The sequence below is a fragment of the Anomaloglossus baeobatrachus genome, unplaced genomic scaffold, assembly GCF_048569485.1.
Source record: "Anomaloglossus baeobatrachus isolate aAnoBae1 unplaced genomic scaffold, aAnoBae1.hap1 Scaffold_5427, whole genome shotgun sequence".
NCBI lineage: Eukaryota > Metazoa > Chordata > Amphibia > Anura > Aromobatidae > Anomaloglossus > Anomaloglossus baeobatrachus.
In genome coordinates, this window is record NW_027444805.1 from 1 (window position 1) to 16,489 (window position 16,489).

Genomic DNA, 16,489 nt, shown 5'->3' on the forward strand with positions numbered 1-16,489 from the left:
ACCACGGTCATCCTCACGCTGCCTTACAAAAGGCTTCAGTAAATTAAAACCTAATGAGTTTATATAGGGACCTGATATTTGCACCACTCAGCATTTTAGTCACTCTGGATGGTGACTGTACACTTAGGTCCAGAAATATTTGGACAGTGACACAATTTTCGCGAGTTGGGCTCTGCATGCCACCACATTGGATTTGAAATGAAACCTCTACAACAGAATTCAAGTGCAGATTGTAACGTTTAATTTGAAGGTTTGAACAAAAATATCTGATAGAAATTGTAGGAATTGTACACATTTCTTTACAAACACTCGACATTTTAGGAGGTCAAAAGTAATTGGACAAATAAACCAAACCCAAACAAAATATTTTTATTTTCAATATTTTGTTGCAAATCCTTTGGAGGCAATCACTGCCTTAAGTCTGGAACCCATGGACATCACCAAACGCTGGGTTTTCTCCTTCTTAATGCTTTGCCAGGCCTTTACAGCCGCAGCCTTCAGGTCTTGCTTGTTTGTGGGTCTTTCCATCTTAAGTCTGGATTTGAGCAAGTGAAATGCATGCTCAATTGGGTTAAGATCTGGTGATTGACTTGGCCATTGCAGAATGTTCCACTTTTTTGCACTCATGAACTCCTGGGTAGCTTTGGCTGTATGCTTGGGGTCATTATCCATCTGTACTATGAAGCGCCGTCCCATCAACTTTGCGGCATTTGGCTGAATCTGGGCTGAAAGTATATCCCGGTACACTTCAGAATTCATCCGGCTACTCTTGTCTGCTGTTATGTCATCAATAAACACAAGTGACCCAGTGCCATTGAAAGCCATGCATGCCCATGCCATCACGTTGCCTCCACCATGTTTTACAGAGGATGTGGTGTGCCTTGGATCATGTGCCGTTCCCTTTGTTCTCCAAACTTTTTTCTTCCCATCATTCTGGTACAGGTTGATCTTTGTCTCATCTGTTCATAGAATACTTTTCCAGAACTGAGCTGGCTTCATGAGGTGTTTTTCAGCAAATTTAACTCTGGCCTGTCTATTTTTGGAATTGATGAATGGTTTGCATCTAGATGTGAACCCTTTGTATTTACTTTCATGGAGTCTTCTCTTTACTGTTGACTTAGAGACAGATACACCTACTTCACCGAGAGTGTTCTGGACTTCAGTTGATGTTGTGAACGGGTTCGTCTTCATCAAAGAAAGTATGCGGCGATCATCCACCACTGTTGTCATCCGTGGACTCCCAGGCCTTTTTGAGTTCCCAAGCTCACCAGTCAATTCCTTTTTTCTCAGAATGTACCCGACTGTTGATTTTGCTACTCCAAGCATGTCTGCTATCTCTCTGATGGATTTTTTTCTTTTTTTTTCAGCCTCAGGATGTTCTGCTTCACCTCAATTGAGAGTTCCTTAGACCGCATGTTGTCTGGTCACAGCAACAGCTTCCAAATGCAAAACCACACACCTGTAATCAACCCCAGACCTTTTAACTACTTCATTGATTACAGGTTAACGAGGGAGACGCCTTCAGAGTTAATTGCAGCCCTTGGAGTCCCTTGTCCAATTACTTTTGGTCCCTTGAAAAAGAGGAGGCTATGCATTACAGAACTACGATTCCTAAACCCTTTCTCCGATTTGGATGTGAAAACTCTCATATTGCAGCTGGGAGTGTGCACTTTCAGCCCATATTATATATATATATTTGTATTTCTGAACATGTTTTTGTAGACCGCTAAAATAACAAAACTTGTCACTGTCCAAATATTTCTGGACCTAACTGTATATGTCCTAAAAATTTTATTTAGTTCCTGAGAGCCAAAGACACACAAATAGTTTTTGTTTGGGTTTTTTTATACCCTAAAGTCTTGCTGCATAAACCTAAACCTGGAGCATGGAAGGTTCCTGTGTACTGTGCAGTCATTGTGTCATGTAAAATGGTATTTCAGACTCTGCCCGCAGCAGGGAAGTGCAAAGTGCAAAGATCTGTTCTTTCATTGTTCCCCCATTAAGTCACAGGACCCCATAAGTGTGCAGCATATCTCTTAATCTCATTTATGACTGTGTATTGTATTTTTGCACTTGAAGGTTCACAAGAACGACAAGACAAGCTTCGGGAAATCGGAATTGTAGAAATCCTCCACAAGTTGAGTCAGTCAACAGATCCAAACCTATGTGACAAGTAAGTAGCCCTGGTATAGTCAAGTGTGTAATACATAGCCAAGCATTCATCTTAACCTGTCACCATAAAAATGCCGTCCAGTCTGCAGGCACCTTGTTATAGAGCTGAGGGAAGGAGTTGATTTGTGTTTTCATTATTTAAACCTTTGCTCGTTCTGAGATTTTCAGTCTAGAAGGCGGTCTTTTAGTGACTGAAAGCTGTCGCTGTATGTACACTTATACAATGAAAGCCGTCAGTCACTGATGGGACTGTCCTTCTGGAAGTCTCTACGTTTTTGTTGTAGGCCAGGGAATATATTAAAGAGGAGCACCATTGCCTGATTGCTGCTCTGGAGGCTTTGTTTTGTTAATCCCATTCGCATCATTGCACCACGAGTGTACTGCATGCATGAAGTGGGCTCTGGAGCGGAGTGTGCTCCATACAGCACAGATGCCAGCTGTGTCATACAGCCAGTACCTGTGAGCAACTGCAATTTAATATTGGGGTCTACTGAAGGCCACTGTGTATTCCATGTGATTGCACCCATGAAGGACCTTGTCAATTTTACAATTGCAATATGCTGCATAAAGGCAATCAAGATCTTGCAGGTTCTAGTTAAAAATGTAAAAAATAATAATATAAAACATTGCAAATCAGTCCCCTTTTTCCCCAAACGTAAAATGGGTAAATTTATAAAAAATAGTATATTTTTTGCATCACTTTGTGCCTAATTGATAGACACAATATTTATTTATTACATACGGTGAATGCCAAAACAGAAAACGATAATTAAAAGAATATTTTAATTTGACTCTCCAACATAATGAAACCGTGATTAGTAAGACATATGAACCCCAAAGTGATACCAATAAAAACTGCAGCTTGGCCCTCGAAAGATAAGTTCTCATTACAACACAGTCCCTTGAAAAGAAGAAAATAAAAGTTACTTTATTTTCCATATTATAAGATGCACTTTTTTTTCCCCCAAAACTGGGTGGAAAATGTGGGTGCGTTTTATAAACCGGATATGGCTTAGCGCGGCAGTGGTGGTGGAGCAAGATCACAGGGAGGCAGGATCGGCAATACTGAGGGTTCAAAGGAGGGGGTGTCACTGCAGTAGAGCAGGTCAGGTTGGTTACAGGATAAAGGGTCAGCGATACTGCAAGTTCGGGAGTATCGCAGGAGCTGGAGCCATTGATCTGCTGGCAGGCTACGGACTCCATTGATCTGCTAGCAGTACGCAATCAAGTTCAAGAAAATGGCAGCGGAGGACGATATGCGCATGCACAGTCTTCATGGCCATTGTTTTCAAGTCCATCTCGTCAACCGACAGTTCAATGGAACCTACAGTTCAATGGAGCCCTTAGCCCATCGGCAGATCAATGGAGCCTGCAGCGCTCCGGCAGATCAATGGCACATGCTGCTGTGATGACCCCGATCCCGCAATATCACTAACCCTACTGTGCAGCAACACCCCCTCCTCCGAGCCCACAGCATTGCTGACCTTGCCTCCTGTGACTTTCCTGAGCTGCTTCACCACCGCCGTTCCCCCTGGTGAGAGATTATAAGACTGCCCCCTATTTTAACATTAAAAAATATTTTTTCCTATTTTCCGCCTTTAAACTTGGGGTGCGTCTAAAACAAAAATACAGTATATCTCAAAATAGGGCAACTGACACCAGTTTTGTTTTTTGGTTTTGTTTTTTTTTAAGTAGATTTGAATGACACTATTCACGTTACCATATAATGTACTGAAAAACAAGAAAAAAGGAAAAGGACTACTTAATCCATTAGGATTGCAAAGGATGGGAACATCCATTATAGCTTGTGTATCAGCATAGCCTAAATTCTTGAATCTAAGTTTTGTGTGATTTTTATATGAAATTTATATATAAATTATGATTTATTTTTTTTTCTCTTCTTGTAGGGCAAAAACTGCACTACAGCAATATTTTGCATGATCTTGGACAAGAATTGTCGTCATTTGACTTTTTTCTTACATCGCCTCCGTTTCACTTTTTCACCTATGGATGAGCAAGAAACTAGTCTGTCTCTAGTGCACACAGTCACCTTGGACTGCTCTATGCAGCATGTAAAGTGGATATAAGCTGTCTCAGCGGAATGGACTACTTCATATATATAACCACCCTGCCCCGAGTGGGTTATTAGTATTAATTTCTTTTCCTTTTATATTTTGGGATTTTCAGAGCTACGGATTTTTAATGCTGTTGCTGCAATCTTTTTGGCGTGGCTAAATACCTCAACCCTTTAATTTCTTATTTCTACTTGCACACTTCCTGAGACCTAACATACAGGAAACATGGACCCTCTCATCATTTTAGTTTTACAATTTAATTTACCAGGGCAAAGAATTTGCTGTACAAAAAGACCTTTTAAGTTCTATACAGTTTGTAAAATGTTATTTAAAGAAAAAAAGAAATGTAAAAATATAAATATATATATATATATAAATATATTCATGCACAGACGTGCAGGACAATAAGTGCCCCTAAAGTTTATGTTAAATTTTTGAGCGTACAGATATTTGTAAGTAAACTATATGCATTTCTGAAGTGAGTCTTTGTATATATTTTTGGTTTTCTACAGATAAATGGGTGACTGTTTGCCTGTTGAATTCATTAAAAAAAAATTTCTTTAAGGTCTTTTTTTTAATTATTTTCTTTTTAAGCTTGTAAAGATCTTTAATGTGTCTGGTTCTAATTTTTGATTATATATTTACGATGGATAAACACATAGAAAAACTGTATTTTATCCACTTACGGACCATGTCACAAAATTCTAGTATTTGCAAAGGTACTACAGAATAGTTTTCCGAATCCCTATATAAACCGTCTCTATCCACCTCATTTGAGCACAGACGAACGGAGATACATCCCACAACATATTTTTTTTTTTTTCTGCAGATCTAGTGTAGTCAGTGTGATCCCAAAAAACTAAACTTCTTCTTCCCACATACCCCAGAAGAAGCAGAGATGGCGAAACCCTAAGTCAGGAATCCAAAAGCGTCAGCTGCACTCGCCATCTGGGTAAAAACTTTGTGCTTTTTTTTTTTAATCCACTTCCTAAAATTAGAGCTAGAGCTAAGGCAGTTACTATCATGCATGTGCCAGAGTTAGGTTGATGCTTGGCGTTGCACATGACATTTTATTTTCAGTACATTGCTACTTTATCTTTATTATCTTGCAAATTATTTAATTCACAATACAAAGTGGTTTTTTTTTTTGTTTTTTTTTTTTTTTTTTTTTTATTGGATTACACTATTTTTAGCAGTTTGCCTTAGACCTGCAGTAATAAGAACCTTGATATGAATCCTATGGTTTCTGTTCTGGCATGATATTGGCTGAAACAATCAGATTAGGATGACTATCTTAATCATACTTTCCTATATACTGAACATTTGTGATGTGATACATAACTGGTTTTAAAATAAATGGTGAGTTATCGACTCATTTTATAGACTTTATACCCTGAAGTCTTATCATCTTCACTAGACTAAGACCAATTTAGGACTTATGCACAATGTGTCATTACCGTGCATTATGCGATTTTATGCTTTCTTGCAGTACTGATGACAGGTGGTTTGGAAATAGTCATGGTCAATCAATAGAGATAAATGCAGCATTTCAATCTTTAGTCTTGTATTTAAATTCACATATATCGATCTCTCGTTTAAGGTACCTGTAGTACTGGTCATCTTGAGTTTTATGTCTTTGGAATATAATGGAAGAATTGCCTTTAACAAGCGAAGCAATAGAGGATAAGACACAGGTGAATGGAAGATGCAGAGTTTATGTATTATTGTGAAAAACCTCTCCGCTGTCACCAATATAAACCCAATTGTCCACTACAGTACAAGTGAATGCGGTTTTAAACCATGCAGAAAACTGGTTCTGCAATGGCCACCATTATTACCACCCTTTTAAAGGTTATGCAAAATAATTCAAAACACTGAAATAAAGTATTGCAATACATTACAAAAGAGGAGAACCTTGGGTCAAGTGTTTTTAGACTTTTTTTTTTTATTAATAATTAACATTATATTGACAAATATTCCCAGAAGAAGATTAAGAGGGCACTCCCGTGGGCGTGGCCTAGCTCAGTATGTGAGTGGAAGCAGATCCTGTAGCTCCTGCCAAGCATCTAGAAAATCCCTAGGGAAGAAACCCAAAAAAACACTCTCAGAAGTCACAGGCTGCAGCTGGACGACCCTCTGACCCCCCTGACCTGATTGCATTGCTTACTGGCACAGATATGACAAGGAGGGGGCCGAAAAAGCAGGTGGGAGAAGTGGAGGAGCAGAATCAAGATGGTGCCGTGGGCAGCATGGAGCAGAGAAAAGATAATGGTGCAGACGCTGAGGCGACCAGAAGACAGGCTGCAACACGGCTGAAGCGTTTTGCCAGGCAGGAGAGCGGTGCCCATCACAGAGAGACAGTGAGAGGTGAGCTGCAGATGAATATGGGACTTGCAGACAGCATGGTCCTGAGTGAAGGAGGGGGGAGGGGTGAGAGCAATGAGGGAGCTCAGGCCTGCATGGCAGAGACAAATCCCAGATCTCAGGCAGCACAGCTAGGGGAGCTGACACAGAATATCCCTGAAGAGCCCACACTGAGAGACATCCTCACAGCAGTAATGCTAAGAATCAAAATGCTGTGGAGAGAAAAGCGCACATAGGGTCTTATCTGGCAAACAATGCAGGCTTAGAAAATGAAAACAGGTGCTCACCTATGGAAGTTGTGACAGGCACAACTCCTATGTATGCAGAAAATGGTCAAGCAGCAGCCCCGATGATGCAACAGGGAATCATGAATGGATAAGAAAGTCGGGTTTAACACTGCGCTAAAACCATGAAGCCAAACGATGTGATGAATTCTTTGCTATATTTTCTTTATTTTGGAGCCTCTTTTTCAATATATATGTATCCCCAAGTAGCAATTGGTATCATGCTGTTTTTTCCTTTGTCCTGATGAAGAAGGCGGACATGCCTTTGAAACGCGTAGACCTGGCCTAAATAAAGAAAATATAGCAAAGAATTCATCACATCGTTTGGCTTCATGGTTTTAGCGCAGCAGTAATGCTTTGCAGAGCATCTATTACTGAGGTGACCCTGCAGCTGGGGAGCCTGAGAGAAGACCTAGCATCCAATGCGGCACAAGCTTCATGAAGTGAAAGAGAGAAAAGGAGAAGTTGAGCAGAGTGCCAGTATCATGGAGGACCGCATGGCAGGATCTGACAGACGGCCAGCGTGCAGCACAGCAAATAGCAGCACTTCTAGCAAAAACAGATGACCTTGAAAATAGATCAAGGCGTAACAACCTGAGAATAATTGGCATTCCAGAGAAAGTGGAAGGTACATCCCCAACTGAATTTTTTTGAGGAATGGCTGAAAAGTAAAATTGGATCTGAGCATCTCACCCCTCTATATGCGGTGGAAAGAGCCCATAGGGTTCCCACCCACCCCCTGCCTCCTGGACACCCACCGCGACCTGTCCTGGCCAAAATACTGCACTACAGAGACAGGGATAATATCTTGAAGCATGCCAGAGGACACCCGGACCTGATCATCAATGGCTCCAAGATATCCATTTTTCCAGATTACTCCATAGAAGTGCAAAAGCAAAGAGCCAAGTTAATTGACATCAAGAGAAGGCTGAGACAACTGAATCTGGTATACTCCATGATGTACCCGGCGAAACTCAGAGTGGTAGCTGGAGGAATAGTGCACTTTTTCCTGGATACTAAGGAAGCGCTAAGATGGCTGGATAGCAATGAACAACGCTTGCGGCGGGAGGGTCGTGAAGGGGAAGCTGGAAACTGACTTTTGGGGACACCCTACCTCTCATCGCATGCAGTGGTGTAGAGGAAAAATACTATGTTACGGTTGCCGGGGACGAGTTCCTGTTTGAAAATTTTAAAAAACATTTTTTTTTTTTGTTTACCTCGGCAATCTAAATTTAAATCTACATTTAATGGACTCTAGAGGAAAGGGGTCCGCAAGCACAACTGAGGATGGGAGGAAATGGAATCCTGGCTATGGAAAGGGACTTTCCAACTCATACTGGACTCGCAATGCATAAATACTGAATTCATTTTTATTCTCCCCCCCCCTCCTTTTTTTTTTTCATTTTCTCCCCTCTCGCTCCTCTTATTCCACCCTCTGTCTTCTTATACTACTTTTCTCTTTCTCTTCTTTGTTTTACCCACTTCCCCTCCCCCTTTCTTTCTCCCTTTTTTTTTCCCTTTCTTCTTTCTTCTTTCCCAAGGCAAACATATGCCCTCCGTCCGTGATACAAAGAGGACTAGTGGCAACGATGTTACTATGTTTATTGTTGTGGGGGGTGTTTATATGGGGGGGGTAGGGGGAGGGTGGGCCGGTCAACAGTCTCATTTGGCCTATTAAGGTGCTCTGGGAGAACGAGAATTGGTCAATTAATCATATGGCGGGACGCATTAAGCTAATTAGTTGGAATGTTAGGAGCTTAGCCTCTAGCATCAAAAGGCAAGCAGTATTTCAATTTTTACGCACAGAAAAACCTGACCTAAAGTCGGAGGCAAGAAGGCAGAATCAGCTTGCGTTTCAGGAATTGGGGGAGGCGGAAGATGCTTTAATATCAGACCCCACGCCGGCAGCAAAAGCTAGGATGAAGGCAGCTCAAAAGATGGTTAATAGATTGACCATACAGGCAGCGGAGAGAAAGAAAATGTTCCAAACCATGCAATCCTTTGAGAATGGAGAACGGGCGGGTCACCTATTATCAGTGATAGCTGCGGCACAGAGGGAATCGACATATATTGCACGGTTACAGTCAGTAGATGGGGCAGTTTTCACGGACACCTCGGGGATCCTAAAAGTACTAGAAACATTCTACTCTGATCTATACTCAGTCAAGGTGCACCCGGAGGCGGGGGAGGTGGATGAATTTCTAGGCAGAGCTCAGGTGCCAGTCCTCTCAAGGGAATCTAGAGAGTTACTAGACAAGCTATTTGACTTAGAGGAGTTGGAGCTAGCTCTGAGTGATATGGCGAATGATAAGGCGCCAGGGGTAGATGGGTTTCCGGCTGAAGTATATAAGCAACATAGGGAGGTTTTATTGCCGGTGCTGCTTAAGGAATATAATTCATGTCTGGAAAGAGAGCTTATGCCGTCTATGCAGGAGGCAATAATTGTGGTACTCCCTAAAGAAGGCAAAGACCCGGGTTTGCCAGCCTCTTACAGACCGATTTCACTATTGACGGTAGATGTACAGCTCCTGGCTAAGATGCTTGCAAATCTGCTCACCAAAGTCATTACATCCCTAATACACCCAGATCAAGCAGGGTTTATGCCCAACAAATCCACGGCAACTAACCTTAGGGGACTGTACCTGAATATGCAGATACCGGCGGAAAATAAGGGGAGGCGGGTTATTCTCTCCCTAGACGCGGCAAAGCTTTTGACAGCGTAGAGTGGGGGTACATATGGGCTACGATGCGATCAATGGGGTTTGGGGAAGTGTATATTAGGTGGGTGCAGTTGTTGTACTCTGCTCCTACGGCAAGAATTAGGGCAAATGGCAGCATGTCAGATAGATTTTCTCTCTATAGGGGCACAAGGCAGGGGTGCCCACTGCCCCCCCCTGTTTGCTATCGCTATCGAACCACTGGCGGCGGTGATGCGGCGGGATCCTGGTGTGGGTTACCGATATGGGATTGTGGAGGAGAAAGTGGCCTTATATGCGGACGATTTATTATTGTTTCTGGCAGATGCAGGGAGTTTCTTGGAGGCGGTAATGAGGGTCATATCTAACTTTGGAAGGATATCAGGGCTCACGATAAATTGGGACAAATCGGTTTTGATGCCACTAGATGAAATGCCTTCCAATGTAGTGGGGACTTGTACTCCGGTTCAGGTGGTGTCAGAGTTTAAATATCTGGGAATTATGATATCCAATAAACTGGCTGAGTATGAATGTCTTAATCTCACCCCCTTTTACTTAAGTTCAAACAAAAGATTCTGGCCTGGTCGAAACTGTACCTTTCGGTGGTGGGGAGAGTCAACTTAGCTAAAATGATACTAATGCCCCAACTGCTCTATGTGCTCCATAACGCCCCGTTATGGCTACCACAAAATAGGTTTTATAAAATAAATTCTATTTTCCGAGGCTTAATCTGGGGAAGGAAGCGCCCACGGATGAGGTTAGAATATTTACAGAGACCAAAAGACGAAGAGGGACTGGCTCTACCTAATCCTTGATGCTATTACTTAGCTGCCCAGAGCCAACACATGGTGGGGTGGGGTGTGACAGGTTTGGAGACCTCGGCGGGGAAAAAATTACAGTATGTGATCGGAAAAGGTCCTCTGCTGGCAAGTCTGGAGGCGGGAAAGTTTCGTCCACACTCTGCATCATATCCTACTATACAGTTGATAGATAAAGTATGGGGTAAGATCAAACAGGTGAGACAGGTAACCTGGTTCACTAGATATACCCCCATGTGGGACAACCCCCAACATTCCGGAATTTTTATCCCTTAAAGAATTTGGGCAATGAAGGAGAATTGGTATCTGGTACCTCTCCCAAGTGATGGATGGAAACATATTTAAGACTTTTGAAGTACTGCTAAAAGACTTCCCACTGAGACATAGCTGCAGGTATTTATAAAACATACTATGTCACGCATTTGAATCACAGAACAGAATAACACCAATTGTTATACAATCATATAGTGTAATTAATATATTAGGGACGCAGAGAGGGACGGCAGGATGTATATCGATGGTCTACGGGGGACTTCTGTCCATGTCGGTTGGGAGGCAACAAATTGGGGCATATGCAAGGTGGGTGGAAGATTTGGGAGAAATTGGGGAGGAGAAATGGGAGTCTATTTTGCAATATGTCATCAAAATATCTCTGAGCGAGGCAAAACGGCTATCACAATTATATGTTATATACAGAGTATATAGAACCCCCGTGTGGATGAAGAAAGTAGGAGTGAGAACAGATTCCAAGTGTCCAAAATGTACTGTGGAAGAAGCAGGGATCATGCACATGTTGTGGGAATGCCCGTGTTTACAAGGGTTCTGGATCACAGTGTTAAATTTAATTCAATCAGTGATGCAAGTGGACCTACCCAGAAACCCGCTGGTGTGTGTGCTGGGCTATGTGGAAGAAGTGGGGGTGGATGAACAAGAGAAACTGGCAGTGGCACGATTGTAGTATGCAACAAGGAAACTAATTGCCTTGTATTGGCTATCTGAAAAAGCACCGACACGTAAGGAATTTGTTGAAAAAGTGAATTATATTATTTATATGGAGAAAAATGTTTATATTAAAAGGGGAAGGAGAACTCAATATGAGAAGATCTGGAGCAAGTGGCTGGACTTTCCAGGATTAGCGTCATTTGATCTACTGAAAGATAGGATATTTAGACTAGTAGGAAAGGAAAGATCGCAGTGGCTGAGAAATAAGGAGGGCAGGTCATTATGTGAATAAAGGGGGATGTAGAGAGTGGAGGGGTGAGACTGTCGACCGGAAGAGGGTAGGGGGAGGAGGGGGTATGTGTGAGGACTACCCTCACAATTTGTTTATGAAAGTTTTTAAAATGCAATAAAAATTTATCTGATTTAAAAAAAAAAAAAAAAAAGAGGGCACTCTCGATGGGAATCTGCGGCTTTATTTTCTGTAGAAGTACAGGTTACAGCATGTGGGTGTGCTGGCACGCCGGACAAACGGCCGTTTCGCTCTTCAGCAGAGCACTTCTACGGGACATTTATATTGACGCCGAATGACACTTATCTGGACATAGTGTGACATGTACAGTTAGGTAAAAATGTATTTGGACAGTGACACAAGTTTTGGCATTTTATTGGTTTACCTATACATAATCAAGATACAGTTATATAACCAATATGTGCTTAAAGTGCAGACTTTCAGCTTAGTCTTCAGTGAGACAGCCATAGATTCTCTCATGTGGGAAAATCAGGCTGATTATGCTAAGACCCTCTGATTTTGATCGGTGTGTCAGCTTAATGTGATCCGATTCTCTTGCATGAGAGAATCCTAGCACAGGTGCGGAAAAGATGGAGAACAAAACATCTCCATTCTGTGAGTCTGTGGAAATCGGACTGTATTCAAGTGCAGCCTGATGATTTCCACACACCCATAGATTTGAATAGATGCGCACCGTCTGACTTGCGCTGCCACTTGCAGCATACTGCACTCTATAGTCTCATGCCAAGTTGGCATGATAAAAAAGTGCCGATCGGCACTGCCCCGTAGTATAATACTTCACTGAGTGTGATCCGACCAAACATCGGATAGCACTTGTCAGAGTTACACGCTCATGTGAGCGAGCCGTTAATTTGAGGGTATTAAAATCCTAATTGGAGTAATAATTTAGGAAATACAGCACCTTAATATGTAGCGTCCTCTTTTTCAAGAGACAAAAGGTAATTGGACAATTATCTCAACCGCTTTTTTTAATGGGCTATTCTGTTGATAATCCATCATCAAGTAAGTAGGTAAAAGGTTTGGCGCTGAATCTAGGTGTGGCATCTACATTTGGAAGCTGTTCCAGTGAACTCAAACCACGCGGTCAAAGAAGCTCTTAATGGAAGAATGGATGGTCACAGCAGATAACAGAAGTGGATGATTCCAGAATCCTTTCCATGGTGAAAAAAAAAAAACACATTACAACATCCAGCCAAGTAAAAAACGCTCTCCAGAAAGTAGGTGATTATCTTAAGCGGGCTTTACACGCTACGACATCGCTAATGCGGAGCCGTTGGGGTCACGGAATACGTGACGCACATCCGGCCGCATTAGCGATGCCGTTGCGTGTGACATCGATAAGCGATTTTGCATCGTTGCAAAATCGCTAATCGGCGACACGGGGGTCCATTCTCAAATCTCGTTACTGCAGCAGTAACGAGGTTGTTCCTCGCTCCTGCGGCAGCACACATCGCTGCGTGTGACGCCGCAGGAACGAGGAAGCTCCCCTTACCTGCCTCCCGGCCGCTATGCGGAAGGAAGGAGGTGGATGGGATGTTACGTCCCGCTCATCTCCGCCCCTCCGCTGCTATTGGGCGGCGGTTCAGTGACGTTTCAGTGACGTCGCTGTGACGCCGCACGGACCGCCCCCTTAGAAAGGAGGCGGTTCGCCGGTCACAGCGACGTCGCCGGACAGGTAAGTATGTGTGACGGCTGTGGGCGATGTTGTGCGGCACGGTGTGATACCAATGTGATATGACTGAAGTTTGAATGACTATTAGATAGGGATCATAATCATAAAAGATAGGTCAAATAATAGCTGAGATCACTCCTATCAATAATTCAGTATCAAAGAGATGTCCTTTGGAGGGCCAATATGATGACCAAAGAATACATGTCTTGAAGCAGTTTTCAAGATAAAGGAAGTAACATTCACAGTTCCACTTGCCGGAAACTTGTGGTTAGCTTAAAGACAGGTTTAAGGAAGCTTGCATATGAAATTTACGGCTCATTGCAATATTTCACTAACACAATGGTCAACTGTGGTCGGCCAGTTGACCACTGGCTAAATGTGCAGGAAATGTGCAGGAAGCTGCCGGTGCCCACAGCAGCTTGTGGTCAAGTTACATGAACATGACTCAGCTGTCATATGCTGGTGACCATGTAAACCCAACCTACAATATTTTCCTATAAAAAATACACCGAACTCGCTTAATGTTAGGGAAGCCTTCCAGGACATTGAAGTGTACGTACGCACTGATCCTGTGATGCAAGATGCCATGTTGATTCCTTACCATTAACTCGAGTTCCCTCCGATGTGAAAGGATTGCTACAACATAACGGTAATGTTGATGCATATTTCTGTTATTGTATAAGTTTCTATGACTATAGTTCTTATGCCTATGTACCATTGATTATATTCATGTGCTATTAAAATAAATAGTATCTTGCTATAAAGAATATTAGTATTCGTGCCTGATTAGGATATCAGTGAGCGCTTCGTAAGTACGGGCTTTCAGCCCCCTTTTTAGTAGAATTTAGCAAGACACACGGGCAGCGATATGCCCGTGTCGCGCAACAGATGGGGGCGGGTACCCACACTAGCGATATCGGGACCGATATCGCAGTGTGTAAAGTAGCCTTAAGTCTACCATAAAGAGAAGACTTTATGAGCGAAAATACAAAGGGTTCACCTTGGGGCAAACCATTAATGAGCCATAAAAATAGAAAGGCCAAAATTAACTTTGTTAGAAAACATCTAAAGAAGCCGCCCAGTTCTGGAAAAGCATTCTTTGGAGAGACTAAACTAAGATTAACCTGTACCAGAATGATGGGAAGACGTATGTATGGAGAAGGCTTGTAACAGCTCATGATCCAAAGCACAGCACAATCTCTGCAACACATGGTGGAGTCAGTGTGATGGCCGGGCATGCATGGCTTTCAATGGTACTGGGTCACTAGTAATTGTTGATGAAGTGACTCCAGATAGAAACAGCCGGATGAATTCTGAAGTGTACATGGTGATACTGTCTGCTCTAAGTCAACCAAATGTAGCAAGGTTGATTTGACAGCACTTCACAGTACAGCTAGACAAAGACCCAAAGCATACTGCTAAAGCAATTCAGGAGTTTATTAACGCAAAGAAGTGGAATATTCTGCAATGTTTGAGTCAATCACCAGATCTCAACCCCATGGAGCATGTATTTCACATGCTTAAAGCACCACTTCACCTTTTTGTTCCAGAGCTGCATAGTTACATAGGTTGAAAAAAGTATCCGGTCCATCACGTTCAACCTTCCTCTACCAGTTATACAGTCATGACCAAAATGTTGGAACCCTTGAAATTGTTCCAGAAAATGAGTTATTTCTCACAGAGCATTATTAACATGTGCATAACAAAACATGTATTTCCTTTGTGTATTGGAACAGCACAAAAAATACAGAGGGGGGAAAAAGGCAAAATGTCACATATAACGCCAAAAATGTGCTCAACAAAATTGTTGGCACTCTCAAATTAATGTTCGGTTGCACACCCTTTGGTAAATAACTGCAATCAGTCACTGACTATAACCATCATAACCATCAACATGCTTCTTATACCTCTCAACTGAAAATTTGAACCACTTTTCTTTTGCAAACTACTCCAGGTCTCCTGTGAAGGGCGCCTTCTCCCAACAATAATTTTAAGATCTCTCCACAAGAGCTCAATGGGCTTTAGATCTGGACTCATTGCTGAACACTTCAGAACTCTCCAGCACTTTGTTTCCATTAATTTCTTCATTAACTGATGGAAGACCCATGATCTAGGACACAAACCCAGCTTTCTGATACTGGCCAGTACATTGTGACCCAAAATCCTTTGGCAACTTCAGATTTCATGATGCCTTGCACACAATTCAGGCACCCAGTGCCAGAGGCAGCAAAACAACCCCAAAACATCTTTGAACCGCCACCACATTTGACTGTAGGTACTGTATTCTTTGTAGGCCTCATTCTGTTTTTGGTAAACAGTAGAATGCTGTGCTTTACCAAAAAGCTGTATCTTGGTCTCAACTGTCCACAGGATGCTTTCCCAGAAGGATTTTGGCTTACTTATATTTTGGTAAACTGCACACTAGCGGTTTTTTTTCCTCTGTGTCAGCAGAGAGGTCCTCCTGGCTTTCCTGCTATAGCGTTTCTTTTGATTCAAATGATGATAGTTTGCGCTAACACTAATGCCCCCTGAGCCTGCAGGACAGTTTGAATTTCTTTGGAATTTGATTGGGGCTGCTTACCCACCATCCAGACTATCCTGTGTTGCAACCTTTCATCACTTTTTCTCTGCCGTCCATGTGCAGGAGATTAGCTATAATGCCATGCGTTGTAAATTTCTTTGATTATGGTGAGCATTGTGGACAAAGGAACTTCAAGATCTCTGGAGATGGACTTGAAGTCTTGAGAGTTGATATTTTTCAACAATTTTGGTTTTCAAGTCCGCAGACAGTTCTCTTCTCCTATTAACATCACGTGCTTGAAACAAAGTTGTTTACCTATAATTTTGGAAAGGTGCTAACAATTACCCCACAATCTTATGTGCACAGAAGAAATCCAGCCCTTTGTTAAAAGCTGTTCTAGTGTCAGCCATTACTACCTCTTGTGGTAGGGCATTCCACAGTCTGGCTGCTCTAACTGTAAAGAACCCTTTCCTATTAAGCTGCCAGAATTTTATTTCTTCAACCTGTAATGAGTGCCCCCTGGTCTTTAGTATGGTCTTTGGAAGGAATAAGTCATGTACCAGTCCTTTTTATTGACCACACATGTATTTATACATATAAATGAGATCTCCTCTGAGATGCTTGTTTCAAACCTT

The 16,489-nt window shown here is 42.3% G+C and overlaps 1 long non-coding RNA gene across 1 annotated transcript; it reads left to right on the plus strand.

Moving 5' to 3' along the window:
- The first annotated feature begins 2,081 nt into the window (after positions 1 to 2,081).
- Positions 2,082 to 6,092, plus strand: LOC142283628 (uncharacterized). Its single transcript, XR_012745249.1, has 3 exons — positions 2,082 to 2,173; positions 4,080 to 5,199; positions 5,848 to 6,092. It is a non-coding gene; the product is annotated as an uncharacterized LOC142283628 (long non-coding RNA).
- The last annotated feature ends 10,397 nt before the right edge of the window (positions 6,093 to 16,489 follow it).